General features: G+C 37.5%; 1 pseudogene; it reads left to right on the forward strand.

The window, feature by feature from the left end:
* Positions 1 to 16,456, forward strand: part of LOC149997366 (small ribosomal subunit protein mS35 pseudogene) — a 47,819-nt pseudogene extending 31,363 nt beyond the window's left edge.
* The last annotated feature ends 8,604 nt before the right edge of the window (positions 16,457 to 25,060 follow it).

The raw sequence follows: 25,060 nt of genomic DNA on the forward strand, positions 1-25,060 counted from the left end.
TTGACTTTCAGTTTTCAGGGATATCAAAATATTGTTAACTTGAACGTACAAGAAAAAGGGAGATATTAGTAACAGCTGATCTTACTTTTAACTTTGGAAATTTAAAGAAAATAACATTATCTGTGATTTTTGTTATGCTTCTCTGGTACATGAAAAGCTGCATTTCTCTCCTCTGCCCTTCTTGTGAGCTTGAAATTATTTTCAAATGAGGTATGAAAACTATCTTAGAGGTTGACATCTTTCTAACTCTGTAAACAAGACAGTAAGTTTCACCTAAAGACATGTATTCACAATCCCGTTTTAACAGGGGCGACAAAGCACCATCACCTTATTTCTCTCTGTTATTTATTCCTCTTCAGGAGACTCTCTTTTTAAAGAGCAATTTCCATTTTCTTTCTTCCTAGACAAAATGGCTCAAATGATAATTTGACCTCCTTTAACTATAGAAGCTAAGAAATTTGGAGATAGCACTTAAAGAGAAAACCCCAACAAGATGACCTAAAAGCGAAATTACATGGACCAGGGTGAGAGTCAGTAAATCTTTCACAAGGAAGAGAGGTGTGAGAAGTCAGTATAAAGTGGTTCCTTCTCAACATAAAGCTGGGGTAGAGAAGTAGGCTCAACCTCACCCCCAATTAAACCCTGTCAGTTAAGAAAGAAAAAAATCCTAACCATGTTGAAAGGGAGAAAGTAAATGGGGTGCAAAGCGAGAGGTCCCCAAAACAGACATACCCCCCCATAGCTCCTGTTGGGGAAAGGGGAGAAGTGGATGATATGGCTTAAGGTACTTTGCATAACTATGGCAAGTTGGTAGCTAGTAATAGCTGTACTACCACCCTGGGCAAAAAGGCCTAGGTGACTCTGAAAGCATTCAGTGACTCATGGCATGGCCAGGGGGAGCTTCGATAGAGCCTTTGTAAGAGGCAGGGAAGCAGAAGCCCCTGTGTCATGAGTCACTCTTTCCCTGACTAAAGATGGCAGCCAAGAACTGGCAAATGTAGTTCATTGTGGGAGGAGTGAGTGGAAGGTCATGTAGGAAACTCTGGGTCAGGATTAAAAAGAAGAACAGGCAGCCATGAAGAGAAAGAGCCATGAAGTAGGAGCTAGGCAGTTTGTAGTCAGGATTCCACCATGTGGGCTGATTGTGGTAAGGAAGGAAGCAGGCTACTGCTCTGAACGTGCCCACTCTAGCTGACTCCGAAGCCACCAAGGACTTGCCTTGCAAGATGCTGACCTGCTGCCTCACAGACCCAGACTCTATCTTGATTCTTGGGACTCAAAATGTACAGAAAAGTCACTCTCTTGGGACATGTGCCTCTCTGGGATCCACCATGATCTACTGCAACATGGCACATGTTTTCCTGTACTATTACATGGAGGCTGAGGACAATGTGCCCTAGATTCTGAAGGAGAGAGCTGCTGCAAGATGATGGTGACCCTGGAACTTACAAGTGTACCTTTCAGAGGGACTGGAGAATTATTTGCACAGCCAGCTTAAGATAAGAGGATGAGAGACTTCTGGGCATGGTTTTGGCTTATAGCTTTGTGGGGAGTGAGGGAAGTGCTGGGTCTTGTGGGAGAAGAGGGCTCCAAGCTGAAGTGCTCCCAGCACCCACACCTTGTGGTTGGAATAGTGTAAATAAAAACCTGTTTCTCTCAACACTAATTGTTGTGTCATGCACCAAGGCACTGTGTGTATGGGCTCTGCTTTGCTCGGTTACAAAAGGAAATGGTGCTAAATAGCTTATGAGGTGGCCCACAGTCTGGTTGGCTCCTTGGTTCTTGCCTAGGGGACTAACAGCCACAGCAGTGACAACCGGGTAGTTATGTGCCAAGTGCAACCTCTGCTGAGTGCTCTCTGCCTCCCAAAAGGGAAAAAGAAGCTTACCTCCCCAGAATGTAACAGAAAGGAGCAGATGCTGTAATCAAGTCATGGACCCCATCAGCACCTTTGAAACCTCTGTATCAAGGGTCTCATTCAAAGGCAATGAAGAAGCAGAGACAATGACAAAACAAAAACTGGCAGGGCTTCTGGAATGGTAATTCCTCATTCCAGAGTTTAGATAAGCATAGCAAGAAACAAGGACAAAACTCCTTCATGTCAAGGCGTGAGCATATGCCTGCCTCTCTATGAATGTATTTTTAGATATAATATCAGGGGTAAGGCAGCCTGGGCACTTATCCACAGTATCTCCTTCCTCAGTGGAGGCAGACTTCTCCACTCTGAGCAGAGCTAACCATCAGAGGAAGCAGTCCACATTTCTCAGCAGCCAAAGGGCCATCAGATGGACCTTAAACCACAGTCTATTGCAGCTGTGTTCAGAAGGCATCCAGCACATGTTCAGGATGTGTTCCAGAATGAGGCCGTGCTGCAAGGCAATCTGCTCACTCTCGGTCCTTCCTTAGATGACTTCCTCTACCACCCAAAAGTATGAACAGAATAAGAAAGCACACCTTGAAAAAGACAATTCATACACCATAGACTATGGATAAAAGCATATAGCATAACATGTATTATTAGTAACATGTTCTAAATATTTAACTTTCTCCGAACAACAGTATTTATTAAAGACAAGAGATAATGTTTTATGTCATTTACATGTGCTTTAAATTTGAGTGTTTCTCCATTTACTTCAATCTTCAGATATTTAAAATAATAAATACAGCATAAAAATAGCCCAGCTCATTAAAGTATAACTAGAAAGCAAGGAGACAAGCTCAGTCTTCACCAATAAATTAAACAAGATCTGCTATGTTCTTTTATGAGCCCAGGAATTTTCCCTTTACATAGAATATTAGAATATTTTTTAAATTCTTCTAAATTTTTACATTAGAGTACGCTTACTAAATGTGTATGTGGGCATATCTGTACAATATAAAGTTTTCAAGTTAATTTAAATGCATGGCGGAAATTCAAGAGATAATAGGTCAAACAATCCCAAAAGAAAATAACTAAAGCAAACAATCTTTAACCACATACAGTTCTCTCTAAAATTTCACACATCACTCAATTGAGATGGACATAATGGTGATGAATAAAATATATTTCACAACTACAACATTCTATGTGAAATTGCTTAAAATTAAGAGCAAAATTCCCATGTCTCTATTTTTGACGAGAGTTACAAATTATTTTCAACTCTAGAAATAAGCATCCTGAGTTTTTATTTTTAAGAGTAGAAGCAATTTAAAATTTTACATTGTAAATCTGATTAGGAGCAAAAGCTCTTACAAGAATAGACAAAGGGAAAGTAATTCATGTCAGACCAAAGGCATCGGTCAGTTTCATGCAGCTCTCTTCCAACAGATCTGGGACAAAACGTGTGTGGAATCTTGAGTTGAACTATCCGTCACATTTTCATAGTCTTTCAATTAATGACATTGCAATAAGATCAATAGAATGTAATAAGAAAAGAGCTTTGCATTTCTATACTTATTAATTCGTTGAGTAACCCCAGCAGTAAAATGTGAGTTGAAAGGAAAAACGCTCAAGGAAAATGAATTCTCTTAGCATGTTGAGCAATGACTCCCTGACCCAGAAGTGAGCACTGGAGTTTCTACCTTCCACCCAGGGTGATTAGGACACAAAGTCAGACGGCTTTGTCAGAAGCAAGCTGCTTCTTTCTCCACAAGAGTCTCCGTTGTGTACTTACACTACCACAGTCTAATCAAATGGGTCATTTTAAAAAATTCTGTAGCAAACATCCTTGAAGTGAAAGTCTGAGTGTCAGCTACGGCAGCCATTGCTCTCTGCTCTCTATGCCAGCCCGACTGCCAAGTTCATGCTCTTAGTTTTCTAGTGCATTCTGTACAGAGGAAATAAGTTTAGAGAGAGTGAGGCAGGGGGGAAATAAGAATGCTAATGTGTTCAGCCCCATCCCAAGTCATTGCCTTGGTTTGAGACAACAGTGGAAGTCTACATTCTTCATGTCTACCGCAGCAACAGAAGACTGGGAAAGCAATGTGAGTGCTTTGTGGGAAGGATGAGGCAAAGAAGACTGTCTTATGATGTCCTTTGGAACCATGTGCATGTCCAGATCTTCATGTCACAGCAGGCGACAATGATTCATGAGCTCTGAGCAGAGAGAACAGGGTTTGCCAGGGACTGGGGGTGGGGGAAGCAGGGAAATGTTAGTCAAAGTGTATAGACTTCATGTATGAGTTAAGTTCAGAGGCTCTAATGTATAGCATGGTGACTATAGTTAATGATACTATATTGTTTATTTGAATTTTGTTAAAGAGTAAATCTAACTCTTCTTATTATACACACATAAAAAATGGCAACTATGTGAGGTGATGGATGTGTTAATTAGTTTAACTGATGTAACCATTTCAGTGTATGTATCTATCAAATCATCACCTTGTACACCTTAGACATATATGATTTTTATTTGTCAATTATACCTCAGTAAGGCTGAGAGAAAAGAACACCATGATTTCACTCATATGGAAGCAAATGCTACTAAATGAAGGTTACAATGTAATGGAAAGAACATAGGTTTTGTTGCCAGACACATCAAGAGTTTGAATATCAGTTGTATCATGTATCAGTTCACATATCAGTTAGCATCTCTGACCCTTAGATTTGTGTCAGTAAAATAGAAATACTGTTGCCTATGGTAAGGGTTACTATGACACTGAATGAGGTAATGTCTGCAAAGCATATGGCATGTTCTAAGGTAACCCTTTCTCCTCCCAACTCTAAAATTTCCACATATAAAATAGGGGTAAAAATACAAGCCTACTGTATAAATTAAATGAAACAATGCATGTAGGACTCGTTCAGCTCTACATAACAGAATGGCATCATCATGATCAAATAACAATAATATTTTTAAAAGTTTAACACATTATTCAGTGTAAAACAAATTTTATTAATAATCTAGTCCAGAACCTCACTGTGTATGTAATTATGTAGTGGAACTATTAGCAGTCATTTCTCCTGGAGGAGGTGTGCCCAGTGAATTGATGACCACCAGACTGTCTCCCAGTGGATTCTCTCTTAGTTGCCATTGTTTAAGGATAGAAAATAAGGGTTGAAATTGCAAGAGGAAATCGATCAATGTGTCACAGACAGCTTTGTGAAGAAGTGAGGATATCACTACCCAGTGTCCCCTATGTTTGAAATAAAAGAAGAAAGGATCTAATTATTCACTTAATAAATATTTGTATGTCAGTCTAATATTCATTAAGAGGTATATAAATAGATAAGAGATGTAAGAAGAAAAATTTCCTTCAAAGAGCTTAGAGTCTAGAAGCAAAAAATTAAATCATAAAATGAAATAATTGCAAAGTGTTAAATGAGAAAAATACTACAGGTTTTGGACTAAAGTTTGTGCTAATTGGTGTTTGACATCTGCAATTTTAGAAGTATTTTTAAAGGATCATCATGATTATTAACTAATGAAACGAGACACAAATGAGAGAGTTCAAAAAATTACTACAGATTTTCAAGCTTTATGAAGACATCAAGTTCATTATCTATGCATGGTTTCTTTAGAAAACACTGGGAGGCTTATAGAAACTAAAAAAATAATTCTATAGCTATGGTTAGCTGGAAAGGATATCTGCTGCTTTTTAGGGAATCAGTAATGATAGATGATACTTGTATAGCACTTATACTGTGGCAAACAATGTGCTAAGCATTTTATGTCTAATAACCACTTAATCCTCACAGCACCCTCTGAAGTACATATTATTGTTATCATTGTTTGACAGATGAAGAAACAGACAGGCCAAGTTACCTGCTCAAGATCAAAGAACTAGCACAGGGAAGAGCCAATTTTCACATCCAGGAAATTTAATGCCTGAGCCCACTCTCTTGACCACTGTACTCAATTCCCTCTCATCATTTTTCTTTTTCCTTAGATCTTTATCAATTGTGATTTTAAGTACAAAGTGAAACTGAATGGCCAACAAGCTGAGTCTATTATGAGGAAACTCTGAGAAAAAAAGAGAAAAGATCCACATAGTCAAGTAAAACTTATGGTCAGAAACAAAACACAGTAGTGTGAAGTGGCTGCAAGCCTGTGTTCTTATTTCATTCAGCAAATATTACTGAGCATGACTCTATCACACAGGATGAGTTCATAGCCCATCAAAGCTTACAGGATAGTGTAAGACACTGCCACTAAAAACAATTAATAATGCAGGGAGCTGAGTGCTTTGAAAGATAAACTACAATTGAGAAACTAGAATGTTGTTTTCCATTTGGGATAACTTTTAGGAGAGCAGGTCCACAAGATCAGAAATTTCTCAGAGAGGAACAGATCTGAGTAGCATTTTCATCTCTTCAGTGGTAACCACAACCACTCCTCTATTTCCTCCGGCTTCCTGTGGAAAGCTCACTGGGACTCGCTGCAGATGCATGTTCTCTGCTTCTCAAACAGCCTCCTCAAGCCCTGGATTACAAGTAAAGGAAGGAAGACAACTTCCTCTTTGTCTCACTTCTCCAGTGTTTAACAGACACTCAAAAAATTAATGTAATACATATTTTAATAATATTTATTGCTTTTTCTAATTATAATAGTAACACATTTGCTACCAAAATATTTTTAAAATCTGAAAATGACACTGAAAATTATTCATAATAATAAATCAATTGAATCACTTGTCATTTTAATGTATTTCTCTCCAATAATTTCCCTATGTGAATGTTTCTATATTAATATATTTATGTATCTTTACAGCACTTGGACCATAATCTAAATACTTTTGCATCCTATCCTTTTGGTTTAACACCATAACAGAAAAATTTTTGGTGTTTAAATACCTTCAAAAATATTTAACATTGTATAATATTCTATTCAATAGATATGCTATCTATTTCTCCAATATTGGACATTTAGCATATACTTAGGATTTACACTATATCAAAGTTTGTAATAGACATATTTTTTACATAATTGTCAGACCACTTAGCTTAGTACAGATTAGGAATGAGAGTACTGGAGCAAAGGGTTCTTGCTAAATAGCTTTCTAGAAAGTTTTTTGTTAATTTACATGTCAGCTATTGGAGAAAATTCTCATTTTTCTGCAGTCTTGCTACCCTGGAGTTTTGTTTTATTTATTATAATATATACTACATAATTAACCCTGGCTGGTTTGGCTCAGTGGATTGAGCGTCGGCCTGCGAGCTAAGTGTCGCTGGTTCGATCTTCCAGTCAGGGCACATCAGAGAAGGAAAACTCTGACTCCAAAAAACCTCCGCTGCCTTGCGGCATACCTCTTCAGGGGAAAGGCTAAGGGAGTAAACCCCGACAGAAAATCCGGAGCCGGAGTCCCTAAGGCGGTTTGACGTTGTAGTCAACACCGGCAACTCCTGCGGCACACCTGAAGCCAAGCTGTATTGACTCCGTCTTTCCCTTGGACCCTTCAGCTGTGAAGAGAGGGGGGGTCTGCTGCATGGGCAACAGCAGACCCTCCATATCACCCTGCCCAGGCTCTGTAGCTTCAGCTTCACTGGAGAGGACACTCCAGCGTCATCACAAGATGTCGATTCAACACGGGAGGAGACAGATACCGTGTCACTCCCGAGTCGGACTGCACAGCCATTCTCGGCGGTGCAGATAGACTCTTGAGAAGCTACACCATCGTCTCTCGAGACGGACGGCTGCCGACGACGATACTACATAATTATCAGTGCTGTTAATTTTGTATTTCTTTTAATTCTAGTGAGATTAAACTATTTCAAAAACTCATTGACAATTTATTCTCTTCTTTTCATTAATTACATATTTGCATTTTTTCCCATTTTCTCTATTGTGTTGCTACAGTATTTCTTATTGATTTATAAGAAGCACACAAGCATATGTATATCTATGATCATCTTTGTTAACCACGAATATGTGTTTTCTAAGTTTTTAATATTTTTTTAGTTTATGTAACTTTTGTATTCTATAAATACAAATGTATTTATATTTTCCTTTATTATTACTATTATTTTATTGTTTTTATATTATACTTGCCCCATGTATCCCCCATTGCCCCCCCTACCCATCCCACTCCTTCTCCCACAGTGATTCCCCACACGTTGCCCATGTCCATGGATTATTTACACTAGTTCTTTTACTCAACACTTCCCCTACTTACCCTTCTTCCCTCCATCTCCCCCTACTGCTTGATGACTATTATTCTGTTCCTTGTTAAATTTTGTTCATTTGCTTGTATTGTTCATTAGTCTCCTGTGTCAGGTGATAACATATGGTATTTTTCTTTCATTCCCTGGCTTATTTCACTAAGCATAATTATCTCTAGTTCCATCCATGTTGTTGCAAATGAAAGGAGTTCCTTCTTTCTTTCTGCTACATAGTATTCCATTGTGTAGATGTACCACTGCTTTTTGATCCACTCATCTACAGATGGGCACTTAGGTTGTTTCCAGCACTTGGCTATTGTAAACAGGGCTGCTATGAACGTAAGGGTGCATAAGTTCTTTTGAATTAGGGTTTTAGGATTTTTCAGGTATAATCTTAGCAATGGAATCGCTGGTTCAAAAGGCAGTTTCATTTTTAGTTTTTTGAGGTAATTCCATACTGTTTTTCATAGTGGCTGCACCAGTCTGCATTCCCACCAACAGTGCAGTAGGGTTCCCGTTTCTCTACATCATCGCCAGCACTTGTTGTTTGTTGATTTGTTGATGATGGCCATTCTGAGATATCATTGCCAAATATGTTTTCCCATATGGTTGGTTTCCTTTTCATCTTGCTGATGTTTTCTTTTGCTGAGCAGAAACTCTTTAGTTTCATATAGTTCCATTTGTTTATTTTTTCCTTTATTTCTCTTGCCTTAGGAGATGTATCCGTGAAATATTGTTACGTGGAATATCTGAAATTTCCCTGCCTATGTTTTCCTCTGGGGCTTTTATGGTGTCACAGCTTACATCTAAGTCTTTGATCCATCTTGAGTTTATTCTCGTGTGTGGTGTAAGTTGGTGGTCTAGTTTCATTCTTTTGCATGTCCCTGTCCAGTTATCCCAGCACCATTTTTTGAAGAGGCTCTTCTCACTCCGTTTTATGTTCCTTCCTCCTTTATCAAATATTAGTTGAACGTATAGTCCTGGATATATTTCTGGACTCTCTATTCTGTTCCACTGATCTATATGTCTGTTCTTATGCCAGTACCAGACTGTTCTGATCACAGTGGCTTTGTACTATTGTTTGATATCTGGTGTTGTGATTCCTCCTGCTGTGTTCTTCTGTCTCAAGATTGCTTTTGCTATTCGGGGTCTTTTTTGGTTCCATATGAATATTTGGGGTATTTGTTCTAGGTCTGTGAAATATGTCATTGGTATTTTAATAGGGACTGCATTGAAACTGTAAATTGCATTGCGTAGTATGACCATTTTGCGATGTTGATTCTTCCCATCTAAGAACATGGTATTTGCTTCCATGTATTTGTATCTTCCTTAATTTCTTTCTTCAATGTTATGTAATGTTCAGAGTACAGGTCTTTTATCTCTTAGGTTAAGTTTACTTCTAGGTACTTTATTTTTCTTGTTGCTATAGTAAATGGTATTTTCTTCTTTGTCTCTGTCTCTGATATTTTATTGTTGGTGTACAGAAATGCCTTAGATTTCTGTATATATATATATTTTACCTTGCTATTTTGCCAAATATGCTTATTATATCGAATAGGTTTTTAATGCAGTTTATAGGATTTTCTATGTACACTATCTTGTCATCTGCATATAATGATAGTTTTACCTCTTATTTCCCAATTTGGATGCCTTCTATTTCTTTTTCTTGTCTGATTGTTGTGGCTAGGACTTCCAACACTATGTTGAACAGGAGTGAAGAGAGTGGACATCCTTGTCTTGTTCCTGATTTCAAGGGGAATGCTTTCAGTTTTTGTCCGTTAAGTATAATGTTGGCTTCAGGTTTCTCATATATAGCCTTAATTATGGTAAAGTATGCTCGCTCTATTCCTATTTTGATGAGTGTTTTCATCATAACTGGATGTTGTACTTTATCAAATGCTTTTTCTGCACCTATTGATATGATCATGTGACTTTTGCCTTTCATTTTGTTTATGTGGTGTATTACATTTATTGGTTTGCGAATATTAAACCATTCTTGCATCCCTGGAATGAATCCCACTTGATCATGGTGTATGATCTTTTTGATGTATTGTTGTATCCTGTTTGCCAATATTTTGTTGAGGATTTTAGCATCTATGTTCATCAGTGATATTGGCCTGTAGTTTTCTTTCTTTGTTGTGTCTTGACCTGGCTTTGGAATTAGGGTAATACTGGCTTCATAGAAAGAGTTTGGGAGTGTTCCCTCTTCTTGGATATTTTGCAATAGTTTGAGGAGGGTAGGAGTTAGTTCTTCCCTTAATGTTTTGTAAAATTCGCCTGTGAAGCCATCCGATCCAGGGCTTTTGTGTGCCAGGAGATTTTTGATTACTGTTTCAATTTCCTTCTTTGTTATTGGTCTGTTGAGACTTTCCACTTCTTCTTGATTCAGTTTTGGAAGGTTGTATGTTTCTAGAAATCTGTCCATTTCTTCTAGGTTGTCAAATTTCTTGCCATACAGTTGTTTGTAGTAATTTCTTACAATCCTTTCTATTTCTGTGGTATCAGTCGTGATTTCTTCTTTTTCATTTCTGATTTTGTTTATTTGCGTCTTCTCTCTTTTTTTCTTGATGAGCCTGGCTAGAGGCTTGTCGATTTTGTTTATTTTTTTGAAGAACCAGCCCCTAGTTTTGTTGATCTTTTGAATTGTTTGTTTAGTCTTTATGTCATTTAATTCTGCTTTGATCTTGATGATTTCCTTCCTTCTTCTTGCCCTAGGCTTTGTTTGTTATTGTTCTAGTTCTTGTAGCTTTAGGGTTAGATTTTTTATTTGAGGTTCTTCTATACTTTCAGATATGCCTGTATTGCTATGAACTTCCCTGTTAGGACTGCTTTTGCTGTGTCTCATAGGTTTTGGGCTGTTGTGTGTTCATTGTCATTAGTTTCTAGAAATTTCTTGATTTCTCCTTTGATGTCATTGTTAACCCATTCATTATTTAATAGCATGTTGTTCATTCTCCATGAGTTTGGATGTCTTTGATTTTTTTCTCTGAGGTTGATTTCTAGTTTCAAGGCACTGTGGTCTGAAAAGATGCTTGATATGATTTCAATTTTCTTGAATTTGTTGAGGCTTGTTTTGTGTCTTATCATGTGGTCTATCTTTAAAAATGTCCTATGTGCATTTAATAAGAATGTATATTTTGCTTCTTTGGGGTGGAAAGTTCTATATATATTTTTTAAGTCCATGTGGTTTAGTGTGTTGTTCAATGCCTGTATATCCTTGGTGTTTCTTTGCTTGGATGATCTGTCTATTGTTGATAATGGAGTGTTGAATTTCGCTACTATGAGTGCGTTGTTGTTAATATCCTTCTTGTGGTCTTCTAGTATTTGCTTTATGTATTTGGGTGCTCCTATATTGGGTGCATATATGTTTATCAGTGTTATATCTTCCTGATGAATTGTTCCCTTAAGTATCATGAAATGTCCTTCTTTATCTCTTTTCATTGCCCTTGCTTTGAAATCTGTTTTGTCTGATATGAGTACTGCTACCCAAGCTTTTTTTCATGTCTGTTGGCTTGGAATATTTTTTTATATCCCTTTACTTTCAGTCTGTGTAAATCTTTTGTTTTCAGGTGTTTCTTGTAGACAGCAAATATGTGGGTCGTGCTTTCGTATCCATTCTGTTACCCTATGTCTTTTAATTTAAGCATTTAATCCATTTACATTTAAGGTTATTATTGACGTGTATTTATTCATTTCCCTTTGTACCTGTGTTCTTCTCCTCTTTTTTTCTTCTTTTTTCTTAAAACATTCCCTTTAGCATCTCTTGCAATGCTGGTTTGGTGGAGATGTATCCTTTTAGTCTTCCTTTGTCTGGGAAACTCCTTATTTCACCTTCTATTTTGAATGAGAGCCTTGCTGGGTAGAGTATTCTAGGTTGTAGGCCTTTGTTTTTCATTGCTTGAAATGTTTTTGACCATTCCCTTCTGGCTTGTAGTGTTTCTGTGTTTCTGTTGAGAAATCGGTCGAGAGCCTTATTGGAGCTCCCTAGTATGTTATTTGCTGTTTTTCTCTTGCTGCTTTTAGGATTCTCTCTTTGTCTTTGAATGTTGCCATTTTAATTATGATGTGCCTTGGAGTGGGCCTTTTGGGGTTCTTCTTCATTGGGAATCTCTGTGCTTCTTGGGCTTGCACAACTTTTTCTCTCATCAGGTTAGGAATATTTTCTGTCATTACTTCTCCTATCAGCTTTTTTATTCCTTGTTCTTCTCCATCTCCCTCTTTTATTCCAATGATCTGAATATTATTTTGTCTCATGTTATCCTGTAATTCCCTTAGACCTTCTTCATACTTTTCAATGTTTTTTCATTTTGTTGTATTATCTGGAAATTTTTTCTACATTGCCCTTTAACTCACTGATCTTATCCTCTGCTTCATTTAGCCTGCTTTTGATTGATTCTACACTGTTTTTAGTTCAGAGATTGTATTCTTCATTTCTTCCTGGTTCTTATTAATAGTTTCTATGTCCTTTTTTATGCTGGTGTAGTTCTCTGTAAGTTCCCCGTAATTTTCTTGGAGATGTTGGTAACTTTCTTGGAGATTGTTGTAATTATTTTTGAGGTTGTCAAGTATATTGAGCTTCTTCACCACCATTATTTTGAATTCCATGTCTTACATTTGGGTTATGTCTATTCCGTCTACCTCTCTTTCTGGGGATTTCTCTTTTTATTTCATTGGGAGGTTGTTTCTTTGTCTTACTATGTTGGATTCTTCTTGTTTGTTTTTGTTTTTTGGATTTGTCTGCTTTGACTTTCCGCCTTTGTGGTATGAGATTTTTTATAGGAGATCTGGGGGTTTCGGTGGTGCAGTCTCTTTGGTCTCCTGAGCCTGATGTTCTTGGGATAACCTTTATGTTGTTTGTTTATGCTGTCCGGTTATATTTCAGATGCTCTTTGGTGGGACTTTCTTTCTGGCAGTTGATTGAGAGTCACTCTATCCACTTTGTCTTGAGTTCTTTTGTGGAGATGCTGTTAAAAACATAAACACACAGCCCAGGCAGGAGACTCACACCCTCAAAAATATCTCCCATCCTCTATTTCACTATCATCAGCAAATGAGCCAGTATTACTATAAATGTAGAGAAGTTAGGGCTTTTATTCTATAGGAAGAATAGAAAAGAGTTGTTTTTAGTGAAGAAAAATATGATTTTTGAGAGGGGGATGATAGATTAATAATAGTAGCAAGTAGTGTCAAGACTATGCAAGACAGTAAGTAATATTTATATTGTATGTTAATAAAAAATGAAAAAAGAGGGAAGAATGCAGAATATATTAAGAAAGTGGGATTGTATAGTATTAGATTTATATAGTAGTTATATGCTATATATTTAGTGTGAAAGGGAGGCTAAACAAAACAGACAAACAAACAAAAATTAAAGAGGAAGGATGAGAGGGAGAGATGGTATGAAACAAATTAAAGAGATAGTTTAAAAAAATTTTTAAATAAACAAATAAAAGCAAAAATTAAAATTAACATAAAAAATAAGAAATTTAAAAAATTAAATAAAATACAAATAAAAAAGTAAAATAGAAATAAAATTTAAAAAAATAAAAGAAAGAAAGTTTTTACTCAGTTTAGTCTTTGTGAGCAGTCTTTTTTTCTGGATCCACAGCTGGTCTATTGAGGCAGGCCAGAGGTTCCTGATCCTGGCGGCTGTGATGTGCACCTGCATGCGTTGTTGGGCGCGCTAGCCTCGCGCTCGCTGGGTCACGCACCCGTGTAACACCCGCGTGCCCGCGGTGGCTGGTGCGTTCGTTTGGTGCCTGTTGGAGCCAGCCGGGGTGCTTGTGCGTGTGCGCACTGTGGCGTGCACACTAGCCTCAGGCCTGCTGAGCTGTGCCCTGGGAGTTGGTCTCTCGCTCCTTGGGGTGGGGCCCTGGACACTTGTGCACGGTGGAAGTGGGCATTTGTGAGTTTCAGCCGCCCGCTGTTCCTGCACCTGTCTGGGCGGGCACTGAATAGAGCTTGCCCAAGTGGGCTGTGTGCTGGCTTGGCGCCTATTGGGGTAGGTCAGGGGTGTCTGCACACAGTCTTCTGCATGCCCAGTGGGCTGATTTTGCTCCTATTGGCACGTTGATCTTATGCTTGTTGGGGTGGGTCTGAGGGGCACCTGGACGCACAGCCAGCAACCTGGCTGAGTGCCTGGGCCAGCAGATGAGGAAACCTCACTGTGCATGCCCATGCAACCCAAGGGGAGGGTTGGGGAGTGGGCGAGTGCATTTCTGCGCCTGCGCTCCTCAAGAGTCTTCTATCACCCCCAACCTCTCCTCCCCTCTCCGCAGCACACAAGAGAAAAATATAATGGAAAAACACATTCTTACATACACAGCAGTATGCTGTTTCTTGTTTCTCAGTGCCAGATGCCACCTGGCCCACTCCTGGCTCTGCCAGTGGGCAGAGACCCACTCTCCTCCTGTTTCATCTCTGGGGTAGCCTGTGGTCACTAAAAAGTCTTTGTGCATTTTCAGCCACAGCTTGGGAAGCCAACCCAGTCAGAAATCCTTTCTTGTCCCCTTTTCCTCCGCTATCCTCACCAAACAGGTTGTTACCATATTGTCTTCTCTGATGCAGCAGTGCCAAGGCTCAACTCCTGCCAGTGTTCAGATGCTCACTGAGATGTTCTGTCTGCAATCACTCCAAACTACAGATGGGTCTCAGGAGCTAGAAAGCGCAGCCTCCCCTCACTCCTCCAACATCTTCCCCATATCCTATATGATCTTCTTAATGTGTTTCTGGATCCTGTTTGCCAATATTTTGTTGAGGATTTTAGCATCAATGTTCCTCAGTGATATTGGCCTGTAGTTTTCTTTCTTTGTTGTGTCTTGACTTGGTTTTGGAATTAGGGTGATACTGGCTTCATAGAAAGAGTTTGGGAGTCTTCCGTCTTCTTGGATTTTTTGGAATAGTTTGAGAAGGGTAGGTATTAGTCATTCCTTAAATGTTTTGTAAAATTCACCTCTGAAGCCATCCAGTCCAAAGCTTTTGTGTGCCAGGATTCTTTTGATTACTGCTTCAATTTTACTCTTTGTTATTGGTCTGTTCAGGCTTTCTGCTTCTTCTTGATTCAGTTTTGGAAGATCATATGTTTCTAGAAATTTGTCCATTTCATCTAGGTTTCCAAGTTTCTTGCCATACGGTTGTTTTTAGTAATTTCTTACAGTTTGTACTTCAGTGATATTGGTCATGATTTCTCCTCTTTCATTTCTCATTTTGTTTATTTTGGTCTTCTCTTTTTTTTTTTTTTTTCTGATGAGCCTGGCTAAAGACTTGTCAATTTTGTTTATCTTTCTAAAGAACCAGCTCCTATTTTTGTTGATCTTTTGAATTGTTTGTTCAATCTCTATGTCATTTCATTCTGCTCTGATCTTGATGACTTTCTTCCTTCTACTCGCTCTGGGCTTTGTTTGTTGTTTTTCTTCTAGTTCTTGTAGCTGTAGCATTAGATTTTTTATTTGAGATTATTCTATTCTTTTTATGGAAAGGATGTAAATCTAAAACTTCAATATCCCCAATTTTCTTCTATTGACTCCTGACCAATGAAAAAGCATTATGAAGCTCTTAAAGATTTCTGTACTGAGTGGCTAGCTACACTGAACAGTGATGAAATATGAGAGAAGCATTTTACAATTGAAACTGACACAGAGGAGCCTTGGCTGGGTGGTCCATTTGGTTGGAGTATCATCGGGTGTGGGTTGAATCCCCAGTTCTCGTATATGGGGGAGGCAACCAACCAATGCTTCTCTCTCACATCAATGTCTCTTAGTTTGCCTCTCTTCTCTCACTCTTTCTCTTCCTCCTTCCCCTTCTTGCTCTAAAAATCAATAAATATATCCTTGGGTGAAGATTAAAAAAAGAAATTGACATATCTGATTATGTTGCATCAGGACCACCTATTCAAAACCCCAAAACATGAGTGGTAACATTAAAGGTAAAACTTTTTAGTTTGAACCTAGATGGTCATCCAAAAAAGAAACTTATTAAACTTGTAGGTGAATGATACTGTAAGACCCCAGATGTGCGTACCATCAAAATAGATAGGTGCCCTTTAAATGGGAAGAATTATGATTCTGCAATATATCTGCTAATAGTTTTATACCATAAGTCTTGAAAAACTGCAGAAGGGGAGAAAATAAAACTGAAGCAGACATAGAAGAGTGATAGACAAATAGCTTCTCAGGTAAAATATCTTGGAAACACTTCACCAAATTAAAGCCGTAGAGAAAAACCTGTAAGTAAATCAAGAAGAGCTCCTTGATACTAAAGAGGTTTGTTGTTAGTCTTAAGTGCAAGGGGGTTAATGAAAATGCTCTTTCTCAGTACAAAGAATCAGTGAAGAGACAATTAAATCATGAATTGTGTAGAAAAGTATGCTTGATTTATTAAATTTATTATCTATATGTAACTGTTACCTAACTTGATGTTGAAAATTTTTTTTAATTGTTTTACTTCAGAAAGCTACCAGTGTTTCCTAGAATAGTATGGTAATAATTTTTGTAACAAAAACAAGTGATAACAAAAAGTATTACTTTCATACTAATGCTCAATGGCAATGATTATTCACAGATTCTTCTTATTTACAGTCTGGGGCAATAAGGCTAATTAGAGCTCTTTGATTTCTTCTGATTCTAAAGTAATTTGATTTTATTTCTGCCATTACAACTTTAGAATTTAAATATACATAAAATATATGTGTACATTATATATAGTTATTTTGTCACCTGATACAATGGTTTTTCTATACATTAGCACTTATTGGATGCTCTTAAATTATAATTTAGGTTAGTTTGGAAGCTAGGTCCAGAACCCAGTCCCTGACTGCAGTTAAGTGTTTTGTTTACATAACTGCTATCTACCCACTGCATTTTTGCAAATGCTAATTCTGATTAGAAATGGGTTTAGCATGTTACCTTCTATTTCCTGGAGCTCATTTCTCCAAACCTAAGCTTGCATAGAAGTGGAAATTGAGATTATTTGGTATTTATCTCTTGATTCTCCAGTTAGATTTTCCACCATTCAGGAAAGAGATAAGGCATAAGGACCCTGAGTTTAAATAGAGAAAGTGGCAAAACTAAAACTTCTCTAAGAAACATTCCATTCAACTTAGCTGTCAACTAAGAATTTTTAAGTATATCTGTAAGTCATTTCTTACCACTTCCAAAGTAGTTCGCAAGTGACTAATTTAAAATCAAAACGGAATTATTGGGTGTGTGTGCATGTGTGTGTCGGTGTGTGAGAGTGGGTGTGGGTGTTGGGGGGTGAGAGAGAAGAGGAGAGAGGCAGAGAGAATATGCAGTTTAGAGAACTGAACTGATAAATCTGAGTGTTTCCTTTACAGAGAACCTGCATATTTCAGAGCCAACACTAAACTTACAACATGCTCCCAACACCTTCTGTCCTCCTATTTATTTCAATTTACAGTGCTTATCTTTACAAAACATCCAAGTAATGTTACATTCAACATGGCCAGTATATAAAAAGCAGAAATAACATTTATCTAGAAAACCAAGGTTAATAAAAAGCATTATGATATACTAGAAAGAGTATACAGATGTGCCTGGAAATACTAACTGTACCACTTACTGATCTATAGTAATTGAGCAAACCACTTTTCTGAGCTTCGGTTTTCTTACCTGTAAAAGGAACAAATGGCAAACATCTATTTGGTTCTAGCCACAAATATTGTATGCATTTTGGCACCTTGAGGGTACTTAGAACATTCCTATTGAATGATAGATTTAATGGTCGTTTAGGAATGTTAATTTACTCTGCATGACTCTTTTTAGAAGCCTAAAGAGGATGTTGAAATGTGCTAAAAAATTAACATCAGTTTAATACACTTTTGATGCCCAATAATACTGAATGTAGTGAATAAGAGTCTGGGCTCCAAAATCACGCCAACATGAGTTTAAATTTTACTCCAGATTAAGTGACTTCTATTTAGATATGGAATTTCCTTACCTGAAGAATGGGTGGAAAAATTGAAGCTACTTTTTAGACATATAGTGAGAATTAAATAAGTCAATGCATATAAAGTATTTAGCACCAGGCTTAACAAATAGTAAGTGTTTAAAAATGAAAGTTGTTTTCAGTACCTACTACAGAAACATTAAGTGAGGAAGGGAAATATCACATTAAAAGAAACATGAACTTGATTTCAGATTTTGTCATCTTTTAGTTCTGTTAATTTGACAGCTGGTGTACTATCAAGCCATGAAAATATAGGAAAGAACCTTAAATAAATACATTGGGGAACAAAATTTCCGTTGAGTTAGATCTAACACTTGTTTTTGACTAACTTTTGACAACTGAACCCAAAAATGATCCAAGTTTTTCTTCTATAACATCAATTTTTTAAGGCACAGGATACCCCACTTTGTCCTCAAAATCATACAAAATGTACATACAAAGGAAAACTTTTTAAAAATTATGTGAATATACTATTTAGAGTTATTTTATTCATATAAAGGCTATATATTGTTACTGTAAGTCAAATCGTGTACAAGTACTAAAGTTCTGCTATCAAGCATACATATTAAGGTATTTTATCTTTTCAAATGACAGGCTAGGAAATGCCAAAATGAGATGCTTGTAACAGTCTCTTTCAGTTGGCAAACCTTTAACAAACTGCTTCACGAGACCCAGTTTTATGTGCAGACGTGGGAATATAATGTTCTTTCGGTAAACAAGTGGCTCACGTAGAATGTTTGGATCACCAGGTTTGAGGTCAGCTCTTGGAGGCCAATTCAACTCCACCCAATGCTTCCCTCAAGTTCTGCTGTCCCACATACACAGAAAACAGGGATACTTGGCGTATCCATGTTGCTGACCAAGAAGGAAGCAGACCATTTTAAGGTAAACACAGATGATCCAATTGTGCTTGTGATACTAAAACAGATCAGTGACTCTCTCTCTTTTGTTTTAATCTGTTTTTAGAGAGAGGGGAAAGGAGAAAGAGAGGGAGAGAAACATCAATGTGTGGTTGCCTCTCAAGCGCCCCAATGGGGGACCTGGCATGCAACATAGTCATGTGCCCTGACTGGGAATCAAACCAGCGACACTTGGTTTGCAGGCCAATGCTCAATCCACTGAGCCACAGCAGCCAGGGCTTCAATGACTTTCTTTATGTTTTCATATTCTTCATGAAAACAAACTGAATGGCCAACTGGGACTGCAACAAATACATTGCCATTGTGGAGGAGGACACACTTCAAGCTCCGCTTTGAGCTATCAATGAACAGTGGTCATTCAGTTGCATTGTAGATTCGAATTTCCAATTCTTCCATTAAACCATGCATGTTATGGCAATACACAAACCAGCATCTCTTTGAAAATACTGCAGAAATGCACTTTCTCTTGATCGAAAGTAGGATACCTTCGCTCGTTTTTCAAGCAAGTTTTTCTCATGCAGTCTTGATGCTAGGAGTTCTGAAGCCTTTTTGGATAGTCCCAAATCTCGTGCCAAATCAATCAACTAGTGCTGATCAAATCCCTTACAATCTGAGTCATCTTCAATTTCAAAACGTTCATTGTTGCTGTCACATAGTTCTTCACCATACTCCTGTTTTTTGAAAGAGGATAGTTCAGTGAAAACTGGCACTGATTTCAACTGAATGGGGCACTGGGTGTATAGCTGATGGTAGACTAGGATACTTTATTTTACATTTATTTTTCTTGTTATATCCTGACGTTTTCGCTATACAAAAGTAACAGTCACTTCAATGGTCTCTGGGTTCTCGCTAAACCATAGGTATACCAAATGTCAACTTATCACATGTTCCCTTTGTCTACATCTGTAAACTCTTGAAACACTGCTTTCATACCTCGCAAAGGGTCCAAGACTTCTCTTGATCACCAGGTTTTACTTTAAAATATGCAAAATAGGCTTGCCTGACAAATGTGCTGATGTTTGTCCTTTGGGAATGGTGAAACTGCCACAGATATAGCAAAAGAAATCAGTGTTGCTTAGGCACACACGATGAGAAGTAGCAGAGGCAGATATGATCTGAAAGAAGGTAAATAAGTATCGTCTCTCGAGACGGACGGCTGCCGACGACATAAATAAAAAAATTAATTCTGCTAACTCCTTGTATACAGACAAGAACTCAGACTGCACTTTGGAATATGATTCATTCTATAGAGCAACACACAACCTCTCATCACACTGTCTCATGTGTAACTGAATAGCCTAGATAAGTATGAACCTGTCGCTGGTCTGTAAGGTTGTCCCCCACCCCTTCCCACTCAAGGGAGGTTTGCTCTCAGCCATTGGGAGAGCACTAGTGCTTCCCTTGATCCAGGCTCGATCCATCCTAGAGCGGTTGCATTAAGATAAGCTGTACAGAAAAAAGCTAGACGTGATGGAAGAAAACTAACTGCAGTTTTGAAATAAGCATGCCTATTTAAGTCTAAAACAGCTGAAAAATCTAACTCAACAGGAGTTATGTTAAAAATTGTTCCCCTGTGACATTAATATGTGAAAGAAACCAGTCTGAGAAGACTACATACTGTATGACTCCAACTATGTGACATTCTGGGAAAGGCAAAACTATGAAGACAGAGAAAGGGTGAGTTGTTACAGGGTTGAGGAGAAGAGAGGAATATGTGGAGCACAGAGGACTTAAGGCAATGAAACTACTCTATATGATTCTGCAGTGGTGGACACTTGTCATTATATATTTGTCCAAACCCATAGAATATATAACACTAAGTGTGAACCTTATTGTAAACTATAGACTTTGGGTGATAATGATATTTCAGTATGGGTTCATTGATCGAGATAAATGTACCACTCTGGTGGGGGATGTTGGTATTGGGTGCATTCTGTGTGGGAAGAGGGGTAATCAGGGTGAAGTATGTGGGAACTCTGTACTTTGTCTATTTTGTTGTGAAGCAAAAATTACTCTAAAAATAAAGTTTAGTTTTAAAAATTACTGTATTATGACTCAAGGTTGTTATGAGAAATATAATATAAATCATGTAAACCTACTACTCAAAGCACTTAGAACATTATCTGTGCTTACTAAATGTCAACTGCATCTAAATGTTCCCTGAATATATCCTGATAGGTTTTAAATTCCAAGAAAGGAGAGACCACACTTGACTACAGCATTCTAGAAAACATCTTGTAGAAATCAAAAAACAATTAGCCACTAAATGTTGATATTATAAGAATAATTATTATTCTATGATTCATAATCCAGGAAGCAACCACTTTTTCTATAATTGAGACAATTTTTAAATGTATTTTATTTGTTACAAATATAGAAACACATATTAAAATAAAATGAATGAAGGCTGGGACTAATGTCAGATGAATAAGGTACTTGTTCTGGGTATAGCTTTAATGTGAACCAAAAGCTCAATAAACAAGATAAGTAAGATCTTAAAACAATATAATAAAATTAATGCAAAAATCTATAATGAACAAAATATGATTTTAAAAGGTAGAATCAATATTACTGATTTTTTTTATGTGGATTTTAATATGGCTTGGCATAGCACAGATATGACACATAGACACCTGCCTTAGGTACTCCTCAAAGGTAAAACTTAATAGAAATCTTAGCTCCATTGATGGAACCAGATGCATCATGGTTCTTCATTCTGAGGACCAGTTCTCCTTCATAATCTTGTGAAGAACTCTTTAATCTTTGCAGTGATATCTGTTAAAGTACATGTTTTGGATGGTGATTTTTATAAAACACTAAAAACCAAGAGCCATAAAACTATGTGTCTTCAATTTATGACTGCACCTGTCTTACTCTTTCCTCATAACATTGTGGGATAAGTCACTGGCCTTTGCCATTTTTATCATAACCAAGAAAATATGCTCAGTCCCAGAATACATTCCAGGTCTGAGGCTTGGGCCAAGGCTCCAGTGGCTCACCCAAGCACAAGCACCAAAGTAAAATGAATGTCATGTACTTATAATTCTGCTACTTATTTCCTAAAGCAGTGACATCTGTGAAGACCAGGGAACAAGTGGGTGTGAGTGTGAGTGTGTTGGGGAGGTAGAGGAAAGAGAAGCTTAAAAGGAGAGTCAGAGAATCTCCATGATCACACATTTGTCAACAAACAAATCCTACAAGGACAATTAACTGGCTCACTCTCTTTCCTGTGAAGATGATTCATCAGTCAGTCCACAGATATTTTCTGAGCACCTGTTAGGAGCAAGGCATCATACTTGAACTATTTAGGACACAAAGGGAAAGTAATAGTGTACATACTGCAAGTCTGGCTTTCATAAAACTCAAACCAAAGTAAAATATAAAATATAAAAAAACAGGAGCCTTCTTAACAGTTTACAGTACTTTCATGCAAATACCATTCCATATTAGATCTTCATCGTATGATAACAAAGGTTAAATGGGTAAATGTCACCATTCCCATTTCAAAAGTGAATGAGTCATTTCCTATTTTAAGTGGTGAAGCTATAATTAGAACTCAAATGTTCTGGATTCTTCAAGATAATGCAGTGTTTGACTAGTTCAAAGTGGGTGGAATAAATAACCTAAGTGTTCTAGAGAAGATTAGAATGATGGGATTATCTTTTAATGGTGTGGTGCAAAAATAAAGCACAAGGTGGATGAGAAAAAGAAAAGAACAAGCAATGGATATGGAAAGAGTTGTGGTAATAAGGATGGAAATGATGGTGGCAGACATTCCAAACCAAAGAGCCTGACATTGGCAAAGGCAGAAACCAGGCAGTCACAAGTAGGTATCAGCCATCATTAGCAACACAGATGGCAATGGCAGGTTTCTTGGGAAGAAGTGTTAGATAAAGCAATAAAATCAGGTAATGGTCAAATTATGAAGCAATACAGACATGCCATATATGGCTAAGGAGTTTGTACTTTATTGAGTAGAAAAATAGAGATTAAAGTTTTACACAAAATGTGGAATAAGTAGTAAGTTTAGGGAGATGAAGGATTGAATGTAGTGTGTTTTGGTGGAGAGATGGTGTGGATCAAGGAAACCTGTTAGGAGACCATGTCAGGGGTCTATGTAATGAGATATGACCTAGTGATATAAACTGAGAAAAAACAAAGGGAGTTAGTGCCAGAAAACATGGTTGTAACTCTTCTATTGTATTCATTCTAAAATGGCCTTGGGAAGAACTAACACTAACATGTCATTGACTTTTTTTTTTTTTTTTTAGTGTTCAACATATTTTATTACGTATCTAAGCTAAACATCACAGCGAAACCAACTTTTCATGAAAGCACTACTTCTGCTTCTTACTACTATTATCATTTTTTTCTTTTCTTTGTTTATTGTTTTCTATTACAGTTGTTTCCTTTTCCCCCATTTTTCCCCCTCCACCCCACCCACCCCCTTCTCTCACAGTCAATCCCCATCCCATTGTCCATGTCCATGGGTCATTTATACTAGTTTCTTGACTAGACCCTTCCCCTTCTTATCCTCCCTCTCTTCCCCCCACCCCCGGTCACTGTCAGTCTGTTCCTTGTTTACATGCCTCTGGTTATATTTTTCTCATTTCTTTCTTTTCTTCATTAGTTTCCTGTATTAGTGGGTGAGTGGATCAAAAACCTGTGGTAGATTTACACAATGGAATACTATGCAGTAGAAAGAAGGAAGGAACTCCTACTTTTGTGACAACATGGATGGAACTGGAGAGTATTATGCTCACTGAAATAGGCCAGGCAGCAAAAAACAAATACCCTATGATCACATCATTGATGTATTTTTTATTAATGAAATTTTAGAACTTACTACATGCCAGATGCTATGTTAAGATACCGGGGTAAAAAGACAAGACTTTGCCTCTGACAGGGCCATAGGAGGCTGACAAACAGGTGGAAGCTGTCCCAGGGGGGTCAGGGAAGGCTTCTTGGAAGAATTGACATGAGCTGTCTTTCATAACATGGGCAGAAAGTTGGTTAGGGAGAAAAAAAGGAATGAGTATATTTTGCAGAGAAGGAAAGAGAGTGACAGTACATGAAAAATACATTAAAGCATAAATGACATAGTGGGTTTTTAGAATTTCATGTAGTTTGGTAGGGCTAAAATAATGGTTAATTTTGTTTCTTTTTTCAATCTTTACTCAGGTGTAATTTACATAACCATTGTGCACATTTCAGTTATATAATGCAATGATTTGATATATGTATATATTGTGAAATTATTACCATAATAAAGTTAGTTAACATAGCTATAACCTAACATAGTGACCATTTTTCAATGATAAGAACACTTAACTTCTATCCTCTTAGCAACCTGCAAGTACTGCAGGTCCTTAGATCTTTGTGCCCAACATCATATTGTTATAATGTTGATGAGATGCTGTAGGAACTTAATGTGTTCATATCAATTAGCTTATAATAAACCTGGTTTTATTATATACCATTTCACTTAAAGTCAGAGAACATATTGATGACATTAAGTGAGAACTTACTATAAACAATACAATATTGTTCATTGTACATTAAATCCCAGAACTTATTCATCCCCTAACTGGGAGTCTGTACCTTATGAATGTCTCTCCATACCCTCCTCTGATCCAGCCCTTGGCAACAACCAGTCTACTTTCTGTTTCTATGAGTTTGGCTTTTTATTTTATTTTTTTTCCTTTTTACTGAATTTATTGGGGTGACACTTCCAGTATATTTACACAATGTACTCTTTTGCAACAGCATGAATACACTTGGAGAGCATTATGCTAAGTGAAATAAGCAAGTCAGAGAAAGACAAGTGCCATATGATTTTACTTATATGTGGAATTTAATGAACAAACTGAAATAACAAGCAAAATAGAAACAAACTCATAGAGACAGATCAGGCTGAGAGCTGGTGAGGGTAAGGTGCTGGGTGGGGAAAGTGGAGGAATTGAGCAAAAAAGAAAAAAGAGAAAAAAACTTATGGACACAGACAAGTGTGGTGATTGCTGCGGATCATCAGTGGAGGAAGGCATGGGGAGATAAGCGGTGATGGACAGAGATTTGACTTGGGGTGATGAACACACACCCA

The sequence above is a fragment of the Furipterus horrens genome, unplaced genomic scaffold (genome assembly GCF_987537825.1).
Source record: "Furipterus horrens unplaced genomic scaffold, mFurHor1.1.pri manual_scaffold_11, whole genome shotgun sequence".
Taxonomy (NCBI): Eukaryota; Metazoa; Chordata; class Mammalia; order Chiroptera; family Furipteridae; genus Furipterus; species Furipterus horrens.